Raw genomic sequence first — 13,188 nt, 5'->3', positions numbered from 1 at the left:
TTTTTGAATTTTATTTTATTTTTTTATACAACAGGTTCTTATTAGTCATCAATTTTATACACATCAGTGTATACATGTCAATCTCAATTGCCCAGTTCATCACACCACCATCCCCACCTTCCCTGCGGCTTTCCCCCCTTACTGTCCATATGTTTGTTCCCTACATCTGCATCTCAACTTCTACACCACAAACCAGTTCATCTGTGCCATTTTTCTAGGTTCCACATACATGCATTAATATATGATATTTGTTTTTCTCTTTCTGACATACTTCACTCTGTATGACAGTTTCTAGATCCATCCACGTCTCAGAAAATGGCCCAATTTCACTCCTTTTTATGACTGAGTAATATTCCATTGTGTATATGTGCCACATCTTCTTTATCCATTGGTCTGTTGATGGGCATTTAGGTTGTTTCCATGACCTGGCTATTGTAAATAGTGCTGCAATGAACATTGTGGTGCATGTGTCTTTTTGAATTATGTTTTTCTCTGGGTATATGCCCAGTAGTGGGATTGCTGGATCATATGGTAATTCTAGTTTTACTTTTTTAAGGAACTTCCATACTATTCTCCATAGTGGCTGTATCAATTTATACTCCCACCAACAGTGCAAGAGGGGATACTTTTCTCCACACCCTTTCCAACATTTGCTGTTTGTAGATTTTTTGATGATGCCCATTCTAACTGGTGTGAGGTGATACCTCATTGTAGTTTTGATTTGCATTTCTCTAATAATTAGTGATGTTGAGCAGATTTTCATGTGCTTCTTGGCCATCTCTATGTCTTCTTGGGAGAAATGTCTATATAGGTCTTCTGCCCATTTTTGGATTGGGTTCTGTGTTTCTTTAATATGGAGCTACATGAGCTGTTTATATATTTTGGAGATTAATCCTTTGTCTGTTGATTCATTTGCAAATATTTTCTCCCATTCTGAGGGTTGTCTTTTCGTATTGCTTATGGTTTCCTTTGCTGTGCAAAAGCTTTTAATTTTCATTAGGTCCCATATGTTTATTTTTGTTTTTATTTCCATTACTCTAGGGGGTGGATCAAAAAATATCTTGCTTTGATTTATGTCCAAGATTGTTCTAAATATGTTTTCCTCTAAGAGTTTTATAGTGTCTGGTCTTACATTTAGGTCTCTAATCCATTTTGAGTTTATTTTTGTGTATGGTGTTAAGGAGTGCTCTAATTTCATTCTTTTACATGTAACTGCCCAGTTTTCCCAACTCCACTTATTGAAGAGACTGTCTTTTCTCCATTGTATATCCTTGCCTCCTTTGTCATAGATTAGTTGACCAGAGGTGCATGGGTTTGTCTCTGGGCTTTCTATCCTGTTCCATTGATCTATGTTTCTGTTTTTGTGCCAGAACCATGTTGTCTTGATTACTGTAGCTTTGTAGTATAGTCTGAAGTCAGGGAGTGTGATACCTCCAGCTCCGATTTTTTCCCTCAAGAATGCTTTGGCCATTCGGGGTCTTTTGTGTCTCTATACAAATTTTAAGATTTTTTGTTCTAGTTCCATAAAAAATGCCATTGGCAATTTGATAGGGATTGCATTGAATCTGTAAATTGCTTTGGGCAGTATAGTCATTTTCACAATATTGATTCTTCCAATCCAAGAACATGGTATTTCTCTCCATCTGTTGGTATCACCTTTAATTTCTTTTATCAGTGTCTTATAGTTTTCTGCATGCAGGTCGTTTTTCTCCCTAGGTAGGTTTATTCCTAGGTACTTTATTCTTTTTGTTGCAGTGGTAAATGGGAGTGTTTCCTTAATTTCTCTTTCAGATTTTTCATCATTAGTGTATAGGAATGCAAGAGATGTCTGTGCATTAATTTTGTATCCTGCTACTTTACAAAATTCATTAAGTAGCTATAGTAGTTTTCTGGTGGCATTTTTAGGATTCTCTATGTATAGTATCATATCATCTGCAAACAGTGACAGTTTTACTTCTTCTTTTCCAATTTGTATTATTTTATTTCATTTTCTTCTCTGATTGCCGTGGCTAGGACTTCCAAAACTATGTTGAATAATAGTGGTGAGAGTGGACATCCTTGTCTTGTTCCTGATCTTAGAGGAAATGCTTTCAGTTTTTCACCATTAAGAATGATGTTTGCTGTGGGTTTGTCTTATATGGCCTTTATTATGTTTAGGTAGCTTCCCTCTATGCCCACTTTCTGGAGAGTTTTTATCATAAATAGGTGTTCAATTTTGTCAAAAGCTTTTTCTGCATCTATTGAGATGATCATATGGTTTTTATTCTTCAATTTGTTAATATGGTGTATCACATTGATTGATTTGCATATATTGAAGAATCTTTGCATCCCTGCGATAAATCCCACTTGATCATGGTGTATGATCCTTTTAACGTGCTGTTGAATTCTGTTTGCTAGTATTTTGTTGAGGATTTTTGCATCTATATTCATCAGTGATATTGGTCTGTAACTGTCTTTTTTGTAGTATCTTTGTCTGGCTTTGGTATCAGGGTGATGGTGGCCTCAGAGAATGAGTTTGGGAGTGTTCCTTCCTCTGCAATTTTTTGGAAGAGTTTGAGAAGGATGGGTGTTAGCTCTTCTCTAAATGTTTGGTAGAATTCACCTGTGAAGCCATCTGGTCCTGGACTTTTGTTTGTTGGAAGATTTTTAATCACAGTTTCAATTTCTTTACTTGTGTTTGGTCTGTTCATATTTTCTTTTTCTTCCTGGTTCAGTCTTGGAAGGTTATACATTTCTAAGAATTTGTCCATTTCTTCTAGGTTGTGCATTTTATTGGCATAGAGTTGCTTCTAGTAGTCTCTTAGGATGCTTTGTATTTCTGTGGTGCCTGGTGTAACTTCTCCTTTTTCATTTCTAATTTTATTGATTTGAGTTCTCTCCCTCTTTTTCTTGATGAGTCTGGCTAACGGTTTATCAATTTTTTTTATCTTCTCAAAGAACCAGCTTTTAGTTTATTGACCTTTGCTATTGTTTTCTTTTTTTCTATTTCATTTATTTCTGCTCTGAACTTTATGATTTCTTTCCTTCTGCTAACATTGGGTTTCGTTTATTCTTCTTTCTCTAGTTCCTTTAGGTGTAAGGTTAGATTGTCTATTTGAGATTTTTCTTGTTTCTTGAGGTAGGCTTGTATAGCTATAAACTTCCTTCTTAGAACTGCTTTTGGTGCATCCCATAGGTTTCGGATCATCGTGTTTTCATTGTCATTTGTCTCTAGGTATTTTTTGATTTCCTCTTTGATTTCTTCAGTGATCTCTTGGTTATTTAGTAACGTATTGTTTAGCCTCCATGTGTTTGTGTTTTTTCCGTTTTTTTTCCTGTATTTGATTTCTAATCTCATAGCATTGTGGTCAGAAAAGATGCTTGATATGATTTCAATTTTCTTAAATTTACTCTGGTTTGATTTGTGACCCAATATGTGATGTATCCTGGCGAATGTTCTGTGCGCACTTGGAAAGAGAGTTTAATCTGCTGTTTTGGGATGGAATGTCCTGTAAATATCAATTAAATCTATCTGGTCTATTGTGTCATTTAAAGCTTCTGTTTCCTTATTAATTTTCTGTTTTGATGATCTGCCCATTGGTGTAAGTGTGGTTTTAACGTCCTCCACTATTATTGTGTTACTGTTGATTTCCTATTTTATAGCTGTTAGCATTTGCCTTATGTATTGAGGTGCTCCTATGTTGGGTGCATATTTATTTATAATTGTTGTATCTTCTTCTTGGATTGATCTCTTAATCATTATGTAGTGTCCTTCCTTGTCTCTTGTAACATTATTTTAAAGTCTATTTTATCTGATATGAGTATTGCTACTCCAGCTTTCTTTTGATTTCCATTTGCATGGAATATCTTTTTCCATCCCCTCACTTTCAGTCTGTTTGTGTCCCTAAGTCTGAAGTGGGTCTCTTGTAGACAGCGTATAGATGGGTCTTGTTTTTGTATACATTCAGCTAACCTGTGTCTTTTGGTTGGAGCATTTAATCCATTCACGTTTAAGGTAATTATCGATATATATATTCCTATGACCATTTTCTTAATTGTTTTGGGTTTGTTTTTGTAGGTCCTTTTCTTCTCTTGTGTTTCCCATGTTGAGAAGTTCCTTTAGCATTTTTTGTAGAGCTGGTTTAGTGGTGCTGAATTCTCTTAGATTTTGCTTCTCTGTAAAGCTTTTGATTTCTCCGTAGAATCTGAATGAGATCCTTGCTGGGTGGAGTAATCTTAGTTGTACGTTCTTCCCTTTCATCACTTTAAATATATCATGCCACTCCCTTCTAGCATGTAGAGGTTCTGCTGAGAAGTCAGCTGTTAACCTTATGGGAGTTCCCTTGTATATTATTTGTCATTTTTCCCTTATTGCTTTCAATAATTTTTCATTGTCTTTAATTTTTGCCAATTTGATTACTATGTGTCTAGGTGTTTTTCTCCTTGGGTTTATCCTGCATGGTACTTGCTGTGCTTCCTGGACTTGGGTGGCTATTTCCTTTCTCATGTTAGGTAAGTTTTCAACTATAATCTCTTCAAATATATTCTTGGGTCCTTTCTCTCTCTCGTCTCCTTCTGGGACTGCTATAATGCGAATCTTGTTTTGTTTAATGTTGTCCCAGAGGTCTCTTAGGCTGTCTTCATTTCTTTTCATTCTTTTTTTCTTTATTCTGTTCCACAGCAGTGAATTCCACCATTCTGTCTTCCAGGTCAGAGGGTCCATTCTTCTGCCTCAGTTATTCTGCCTCAGTTATTCTGCTATTGATTCTTCTAGTGTAGTTTTAATTTCAGTTATTTTATTGCTCATCTCTGTTTGTTTGTTCTTTAATTCTTCTAGGTCTTTGTTAAACATTTCTTGCATCTTCTTGATTTTTACCTCTATTCTTTTCCTGAGGTCCTGGATCATGTTCACTATCATTATTCTGAATTCTTCTTCTGGAAGGTTGTCTAGCTCCACTTCATTTAGTTGTCTTTCTGGGGTTGTATCTTGTTCCTTCATCTGGTACATAGCCCTCTGCCTTTTCATTTTGTGTATCTTTCTGTGAACGTGGTTTTTGCTCCACAGGCTGCAAGATTGTAGTTCTTGTTGCTTCTGCTGTCTTCCCTCTCTCTTTGCCACTCGCTTATAAGGATATTTGTCATTGAATTTAGGGCTCACTCAACGAATCCATGATGATCTCATCTCAATAGTCTTACTTTAATTACATCTGCCAAGACTCTTTTTCCAGATAAGGTAAAGTTCACATGTTCTAGATGGTGGACATATATTTTGGAGGACTATTCAGCTCCTTATCCTCTGGAATGTAGGTACCATTATCACTATTTTATTAAGGATGAAACTGAAGCATTTCATGTTTGACATAAAAAAAATATATCATAGCTTTTCTGTGTCAAAGTCAGGTTTAAATCCTGCTTTTTTCAAACTCCAAAGCTTATTACATGAAACCCCTTTTAACGGTTCTGATCACCAATCCATTTCAGTGTGTGTTGTGTTTAGAATCAGGAGGAAGTCTCCACACATCTGACATCAGCTAGGTCTGCTAAAATTCAACTCAATTCTGACACTATCTACCTGGATGTAGCATCTGATCCTGCAGGTTAAGGGCTCAGTCCTACAAGACTGCCATCTCCCAACACACTTCAGATGCCAATCACAAATCCAGGTTGTTAACTGTGCTTCTCATTGACCTAGTATAGATTGGACGTTGTAATGAACCCCTCCTTGGGTTTGATTAATTTGCTAGAGCAACTCACAGAACTCAGAGAAACATTTTACCTACTAGATTACTGGTTTATTGTAAAAGAATATAACTCAGGAAGAGCCAGATGAAAGAGTTTCATAAGGCAAGGTGTGTGGAAAGAGTCATGGAGTTTTCATGCCCTCTGCAGAAGGACCACTCTCTCTGTATCTGTATGTATTCACCAACCCAGAAGCTCTCTAAACCCTGTCCTTTTGAGTTTTTTATGGAGGCTTCATTGCATAGGCATGTTTGATTAATTCATTGGCCATTGATGATTGATTTAACCTCTAGCCCCTTTCCCCTCCTTGTAAGTCAGGGAGTGGGGGAGGTAGGACTGAAAGTCCCTGTCTCTGGTGATAAGGATGCCTTCTACCCTCTTTTTCAAGGAAGGGTACCCTTCACATGAGAGATTTATCTCTTGTTTCAGGAGGAAAAAAGGAGAGTCAGAGTGTCCTTCTTATGCTGGCTTTTTCTCAAGTACCTTTATTTCAAAATAATCAATATGCAAAAGTAGCATACTTGGGATGATATATTCTAAACCCCTATAGCCACAATACAAAATTATTATTTTCCTAAACAGAAGAAAGCTTAAAATGTACTGTTTACCTTATTCACTTGAGTAAATAGAATTTTATTATTATTTGGTTGTTTTTTCTTTGAAAATTTCTTTGAAATTTCCTCTGAAATTTTGTAATCCTGAGTGATTCTTTTCTTTTGTAATTCACATTTAAATCTAGGTGCTTATTTCCAAAACACTGATATTCAAAGGAGCCATTCTGAAAGACTGATTCTGTCTTTGTTTAAAAGTCTTTCTTCAACAATTTTGGTTTAACGGATAGAAAAATATATGAACTGGAAAAAGAAGGGGAAAAAATGGAGCAGGGAAAGAAACACAGTGTTAATAGTGGTCAGCAAATTAAAGCTTGTTATGTGATAAGTACACGGAATGCAGTCAGCAAATTACATTCCAAAAAGAATGTAATTTTAGGGATGTTATCAACATATCAATAGCTGGGTGATGGGTACAAAAATATTGTACTGTGTAATCAACAAAGCAAAGCATTTTTCTTGTCATTTTTAAAAAACTCCACATTTTCACAAGACTTTAGAATATAAGAAAGCTTCCCAAAGATGAGCGAAATCTACCCCATTCTTTTCCCTACCCCCACTTTTCCTATAAATATGTTTCCACTTACAAATAATATACCAGGTCTAATAAATCTCATGCCACAAACCAATTGTACAAATAAAATTATTTCCCCCATAATAAAACTTAATTTCTATTTTAAACCCCAATTCCAGCAGGATTTGAAAATTTAGGTTTGGCCAATTCAAGGACTCAGTGATTTGGGAGTTCTGCCTCTTGACTTACCCTGTGTTTTATTCTAAAGCCTCTTGGGAGCTATTTGATTGCTAAGGTATTGGATAGGAAGATATCTACCTGGCCCTCAGTCACTGTTCCCTTCTCCATGCTGAAATAAGCACTGTTTCTTTAATAAACATTTTGTCCATCCATGTACATAACAGACAACCTAAGTTCCATCTGTTGTTTGGTCACTTATCTATAGCTACATCCTTGACCACTGGCTTCTCAGCTCTGGCTCTCTCTCAAGTATGGCTTTTCTTGGGCATTCAGGTAGCACATCACTATTTTCACACTCCATTGGAGTTCAGGGATTGCTGATATGTCACAGACCCATTTCCTATGTATCTAATGTGGCCATCTCTCTTTTCTTGCTCTTAAAGCATGCTGTTCATGCAGGTATTGTGTGGAGCTGGCTATCTTCCTGGTTCTCCCAGGATGTCCCCTGCTCTTACAGCCTCTGAAACTACATGGAGTTCCTGTCATCCCTCTCAATGTCTCACCCTACCGTGGTTGGAAGGCAGGCACAGGGTCCATTCTCTGATTATTTTTACTCCCATAGTTAACCTAACAAATATTTCTCTACCATGGGCCAGATAGTCTTTGATATCTGTTATGAAGGGCAAAAATATAATGTTCTGAATCCTGTAGGATTTAGGAAGGTGAATCCCAGTGGTTCAAATTTGTGCATTTCAAATTATTTTTTCCACTAAACACTATTGTCATGCCATTAGTTTCAAAAATCCAAAACCTTTGTCAAAACTCATTGGACTACACATTTAAAAAGAGGATGCTATATTTTATGTAAATAATACCTCAATAAAGTTAACTTTAAAAAGACAACAAACACTCAAATTTAGTAAATAAATCTCCATATTTATTAGTTATTTTTCTCTCAGGCAATTAGTAGAGAATACCCTTACCACTGCCTTATTTGTGGAATGTAATATTTGAGATAAGAGGATGCAGGAGAAGGGAAATCTCAAAATAATATCTTATGCTATAATATTAATAACAGTAATAATAGTGGGACGAAAACTAAACTCATAGGTTTCTACTGTGTGCCAGAAAACAGCTTCTATCATTAATCTTCACTATAATTCCATCAAATAGGTGTATGATTGGCTAGGTTTAGAAGATTAAGAGGGGTATGTAAAATCATTAAGCTTTTTTGTGGCGAGGAATGATTTAAAAGCAGACAGTCTAACTTTTGAGTCTTTACTCTTAACCACTACTCTATACCAATATTTAAAGCTAATTTTTCTGGTCAGAGCTACAATGATAATGCAAATGAAAATAACGATGATGAAAACATGATGATATTGTCAATTTTTAACATTGATACCCCTCATTCTTAGTGTCTAATGTGCATTTTATCCAATTATTGCTCACAAAGGTCTTCTGACAATGTTATTGTTATTATCTCAATATTTAAAATGAGAAAACTGAGGCTCGGGGAAGATAAAAAGCACACTTGAAATATAGAGCTGAAAAGTATTACAAGTTAGATAGGAATCTAGGTTTGATTGGCATCAGAGCTCACTCAACCACTTTGATGTAATTCTCTCAATAGCTTGTTTTTCCTCTCTCTTTTTGAAATAAGCACATATTTCTAGTGTTATCATGTTTGGATCCCCATACTGAATAACTTAACAATATTCCATTATTGTTTTTCATTTGTGATTGTTAACTAAGTAATGAGTGTCACTGCTTTTTCAAGAAAAATACATGCTGTCATCTTGTATAAAGATGGGGGCTGAGAAAACGGGGAAAAAATAGAACTCAGCCCTTTCTGAACTCTGGTTTGTATCACTGTATTCAACTCTATATGCATGTTCATCTATCCATCTCTACCTCATACCTATCTCTATCAGTAGAGCTGTTCAACGTCTGTATAATTGTGTTGTGTTAAGACGCATGAAGATCGAAGGAGAAGCAAGTAGAGAAAAGTGATCACTTTTATAGCTCCCTTTTTCCTTCCTTACTACCAGTTGATAAGTAATGTTTTATAAATACTTCTGGAATCCACAAATGCACATAAACTCACAAGCAATTATTTGCTAGTCTCCCACGGGTTCTTAGTCCTTAGTGTGAAAACACATTGCTCTACAAATTCAAGAGTCTCAGGGAAAAAGGGAAATGTGAGGCTTATGAAATAACTCCAGTCATGCTGTTCAGACACTTGCAGGGAATCCATGCTGGTAGCAAAGAAATGTTGGCCAGTGTTTGAAGGTCATAAGAATGTCAGGTAAACAGGAGCCAACAACTGGATCTTTGGGTTGGACATATATATTTGGGACTAAGAAATTAGAAAGCCCTTGAGGGTAGAATAGGGGAAAAAAAGGAAAGCCTGAGAAATCCAAGTTGAGCTTCGGTGCTCTTCAGGCAGGCATGAAGCTAGAGGCAGTAGCAAAGCTTAATTTAAAAGTTGTATTTTCAGAGTTATTTTCCTTAATACTGCTTAACACTATAATTTTATTAGCCACTGGACAGAGACAAAGATGATTTCAGCAGCTCAGTGTAAACTGAACATGTTTTAGCAACTCCCATGAAAAGTCACCACATTGTAGTGACATGCTGCCACATACATCATCAGAGAGAAAACTAGTTTTGTTTTAGGAAGAAAATCATGCTCACCCAAGAATATTTCATATGTACCTATTATTAGAAAGATCTCTATAGCCTCAAGGCTAAGATCCTTTTAACCCTCCAGTAGTGTTCTAAAAATTTGTAACCCTGAAAATGTTTCAACAATTTAACTTTACTTCAAAATTTGAAAACCTACAGGGATAAATGGTTTTTCCAGGGGCTGCTATTAGTATAAAAATATGTCCAGTATATAAAGAGCATATGTCCACATGTTTAAGTTAACATTATTTATTTTACATAAGTTTTATATATGAAAAACAAATTCCATTCCAGAACCCAAGTGAAGCAGTGATTTGGAAAGGGGAATTTTTCAATAAATTCAAATTAAAGGTTTATCAGAGTCATTACACTTTTTCTACTTTATCAGGCTACAGCATTGTGAAAGGAAACTATTAGGATACAGTAACTGTAACAGTAACCAGGAGAAGTGGTTGGGGGAGTCTGAGAAATAGTGAGAAGGTGGTAAGCTCCTGTTTCTATTTACTAAGTAAACCTTTGACTGCCCAGTAGGTCCATGTATTTGACCAATAGCGGCTAGGATATATGGTTGGAACATTTAGATGAAACTGCATCAGTTCAGCATTTTTGCAACTACCAATCAAGCCATCAAATTCAACAGTGCATCCTATATGCCATTGCACAGGTGTATGTCAGTGATAAAAAAAATGCTGATAACATGACTTACCTAGGTTATGGAACATTAAACTTATGAGACCCTAGAGGCCGGGAAACAAACTGCACTTTATTGCTCTCTCGAAAGGTTTTCTTATTTATACCTTTCTTTTCTTGCAGAATGGGGGAAAAAAAAGTGAAAGTCAACAGTCAACCAGAATGGTTTCAGGTCTGTGGAACCCCCATACCTCCTTTAAGCCTTTATAAATAAAAACATAATATGGGTAGTTCTCAAATAAAAATAGCACTTCAATTAATACTCATGAAGAAAATAGAAATATGTACCCCCATCAAATTATTGTCCTAAATTTAAGTGGCATTTTCTTCTCTGTGGAATTGCCTTTAATCATCTAATGAAAATATAGCAAATGGCATCTGGTTGCCACAGCAACATTTTTTTTTCTTACATATAGTTAGACAATTTGTTTTTCATTTCCTTGGCTTTGTTTTAATAGGATAAAAGTCTCTCTAATAAGTGCGATTTTGCAATTTCACTATCCCAGTTTCTGGGTTTGCTTCATTATAATGAATAAATTTGAAAAATGATATACATCCCAATAATGGAATATGTTCATACTTAATTACTTGGTGGTGTTATTTTGAAGACATAATGCTGCTGACAAATATAGTGGTTTCCTGCTTCATGAGGTAATTAATAGTGCTGTTTATTGTTCTATAAGTTTTCTCTTTTGTCAGACATAATTCGTTAAGTAAATTAGATGCTAAAATGCATTTGGACTTAACAGATACCAAATAATAAAGTATTAACAAGGATTTAATGATACAGAAATAGCTCTGGGAAAAAATAGTACTCTGATGCAAATAGTTGCCATGGTGAGAGCTTGAAATCACTGTGTGATTTTTTAAAAAAATATATTTTAAGAACATGTGAATTTTACTAACATTGAAAAAAACCTAGACTACACTAGATTAAAAAAAAAACACTTAGATTTATTTTTCAAAGTTTTCATGTTTCTATTTCATATCAACCATATGAATATTGACTTGCAGAAATGTTTACTTACACATATGATAACTATATCAAATGGTACAAAGCAATTCATGTGTTGCTTGGGGGATTGGACTAAATGAACTTTGTATCATTACCAAAATCAAGGCTCTATGACATATAAATATATAATTATATGGATATGATTATATGATTTAATAGATCACAAGCAGGAAAATTAACAGTGTCAAAATCAAGATTAATCATTAGAAATACCCAGAGAAATTATAAAACATAATTAAAAGTTTATCAAAATACTCAGTGTCAAAAATACAGTAGACACTCAAGAATTTGTTACATGAGAAAATAAATGCTCTAATAATGCCATTTACCAATCTTCATTCCATAATATATGTTGAATCCTTGCAATGTGTAAGTTTTTAGTAATATTTCCCTTCAATATGTAAAGTTTAAAATAGTAGAAGATATATTATCTAAATCTAATGAATTAGTATACCGGAGGGGATACAAATCCTAGTGTTAAAAAGCAACCATTACCAATAAAGAATAATAATAGACAATGGATGGCCACCCATTACTTTCACAATGCAAGGCAATACTTCCTAAATCAAATGGAAACTTTGGAAAAAGTCATCTAAGAATACTGCCTTATATAGAGGAATGATTCAATGACTATGTCAAATGGGTCAAATTAAAATAAGTCCATGGATATGCTCTCATATACTGGCACTTAGAAGGTCCTGCATTTTAACTTTTTTAAAGAATCTACAGATGGGAGAAAACTCTACCTCCACACTCTTTCACATTTATTTATAAACTATTCTCTGTTTTCACTGACTAATAGATTGCTCTCAAATAATCTTGAATTACTAGTGATTGGTTCAGATACAAACAGACACACACACACAGTTTAGCTAATCTTTTAAGTAATAATGTTATTTGGTTAACATTTTCTTACTGTTTAAAATTTACCTATCACATTCTTGTCAATTAATTCATTTGATATCTATAGCAATCCTGAAAAATATCATAATTTCAATTTTACAGATTGAGACTAAGAAGCAAAGTAGTTAAGTGTCTGAACCAAGGTAACTAAGGACTCAAACACAGGTCTTTTGATTAGAGACCCCACATGCTTGCAAATCTAGCCTTTTTTTCATGTCACATAGGTTCACATACTGTATTTTATGATTTGAACTCTAAAATGGGGAGAGGTTTGCTTTAAATTTACATATAAAATCCAGTGACCACACAAGGTGACCTGAAGAATTGGTGAAACAGTTCTTGCAGGTAGCTGGGCAGATAATTTTTTTCCAAGTAGAAGAAATAGCAAATGCAAAAACCCTGGGAAACAAGAAGAAACAGAGCACTGCGAAATGGACTGCTTCTGAGTTTTAGGAGAATGAATCAGACAGGTTATTGTGGGAGAGGCAGATTTTGTAGAACCTCATGTGCTGTGTATTCAAGTTTAATCTAAGTGAGGTGAAAAGACAATGGGGTGTTTTGAGCAGAAGTATGTCATCTGACATGTTTTAAAAGATTCACTCTGCCTGCTGTGTTAAAGAAATTAAACAATTCATTTGAGAGATGAAAGAGGCTTGAATAATGAGGATAGGGTGGAAGATGTGAAAAGGGTCTGGAATCTAAGTATGTCATAAAGGTAGAGATGGTAGGGTTTATTGATTCATAAAATGTAGGATACTTGAGTAAAAGAAGAATCAAGAATAAGTCCAAGATATCTGGCCTGAGCAAATATAAAAATTGGCTATTTATTGAGACAAAAAAGAGGGTGGCAGAGGCAGATTGTGATGGGA

The sequence above is a fragment of the Orcinus orca genome, chromosome 8, assembly GCF_937001465.1.
Source record: "Orcinus orca chromosome 8, mOrcOrc1.1, whole genome shotgun sequence".
Taxonomy (NCBI): Eukaryota; Metazoa; Chordata; class Mammalia; order Artiodactyla; family Delphinidae; genus Orcinus; species Orcinus orca.
This window is presented reverse-complemented; position numbering follows the sequence as displayed.